The sequence below is a fragment of the Rhagoletis pomonella genome, unplaced genomic scaffold (genome assembly GCF_013731165.1).
Source record: "Rhagoletis pomonella isolate Grant_MI unplaced genomic scaffold, Rhpom_1.0 Rhpom_scaffold_00001, whole genome shotgun sequence".
Classification (NCBI taxonomy): domain Eukaryota; kingdom Metazoa; phylum Arthropoda; class Insecta; order Diptera; family Tephritidae; genus Rhagoletis; species Rhagoletis pomonella.
In genome coordinates this window covers 3,169,305-3,170,907 of record NW_023458555.1, presented here as the reverse complement: position 1 = coordinate 3,170,907, position 1,603 = coordinate 3,169,305, and the positions used below count along the sequence as shown (strand labels likewise).

The 1,603-nt window shown below is 38.1% G+C and overlaps 2 protein-coding genes across 3 annotated transcripts in view; one reads left to right on the top strand and one right to left on the bottom strand.

Annotated features, from left to right (window-relative positions):
• The window catches only part of LOC118736502 (trichoplein keratin filament-binding protein), a 170,713-nt gene that overhangs the window by 37,019 nt on the left and 132,091 nt on the right, over window positions 1–1,603 (bottom strand). The window lies entirely within an intron of this gene.
• Window positions 1–1,603, top strand: part of LOC118750274 (peptidoglycan-recognition protein LB-like) — a 32,416-nt gene that overhangs the window by 794 nt on the left and 30,019 nt on the right. The window lies entirely within an intron of this gene.

The following is a 1,603-nucleotide window of genomic DNA, read 5'->3' as shown; positions in this document are numbered from 1 at the left end:
AAAAAAAAAAAAACAATTCGAGTAAATGGACAAGTTTCAACTTGATTTTTAAGAATTTTTTCGCTGAGGCTGTTGCGAACTTTCCTTCATATAAAAAAAGATTGCGCTCATACTTGATACTTGCATTTTATTATATTAAAATTTAATGGGTTACTCAAATATTTTCTTAAAAATCCAATTGAAAAGTTAAAACTTTGACATCACAAATTAGATGCAAAAGCTTAATTCCACACTTAACAAAAATGAAAACGCCAAATATTTTTTTAAGCTGTTCTCCAATCAGTCAACATTAGAATGGGAATGGCAAGAATTTATCTACAATAGAATCACAAATAAAATAAAAGCGATTTTAAAGGCACCCTCTTGCAGTTAAGGTCCTGAAAATTGACCGCCGGAAATTTTCACATTCGAGTCTCAGTTTGTTTTCAACCAAACAGCTCCACCCGCAATGCGATTCCATCTACCAAATCATTTCGTACTGCTGCCGAAGACGTCGTTTCCTGGTATGACAAAATTGTTCCCTACGGCGCCATGTCTAAATTTGGCTTCTCACAGGATTTATGCAGCTATGTATCTCTACTGACTGACGTTCAAATTGGGAAGAACCACTTTACAGCTATTCGAGACCAAACGAGCTTTTAGAAAAAGCAACACACTTTCGTGCGACTTTTTTTTAATCTGAAGTGAGTCCCCCAGTTCTGTATACAGCGTAAAACTTTGTCGCAACAAAAAAAAAACTTAGTAAACAAATGCTCAACAATGTCAATGCTATTAAGTAAATAAAGATATAAACGCACATAGATAAATCGCATGCAGTAGATATGTAACGGGTGATTTTTTTGAGGTTAGGATTTTCATGCATTAGTATTTGACAGATCACGTGGGATTTCAGACATGGTGTCAAAGAGAAAGATGCTCAGTATGCTTTGACATTTCATCATGAATAGACTTACTAACGAGCAACGCTTGCAAATCATTGAATTTTATTACCAAAATCAGTGTTCGGTTCGAAATGTGTTTTTATCGACAAATTTTGTTCAGCGATGAGGCTCATTTCTGGTTGAATGGCTTCGTAAATAAGCAAAATTGCCGCATTTGGAGTGAAGAGCAACCAGAAGCCGTTCAAGAACTGCCCATGCATCCCGAAAAATGCACTGTTTGGTGTGGTTTGTACGCTGGTGGAATCATTGGACCGTATTTTTTCAAAGATGCTGTTGGACGCAACGTTACGGTGAATGGCGATCGCTATCGTTCGATGCTAACAAACTTTTTGTTGCCAAAAATGGAAGAACTGAACTTGGTTGACATGTGGTTTCAACAAGATGGCGCTACATGCCACACAGCTCGCGATTCTATGGCCATTTTGAGGGAAAACTTCGGAGAACAATTCATCTCAAGAAATGGACCGGTAAGTTGGCCACCAAGATCATGCGATTTGACGCCTTTAGACTATTTTTTGTGGGGCTACGTCAAGTCTAAAGTCTACAGAAATAAGCCAGCAACTATTCCAGCTTTGGAAGACAACATTTCCGAAGAAATTCGGGCTATTCCGGCCGAAATGCTCGAAAAAGTTGCCCAAAATTGGACTTTCCGAATGGACCAC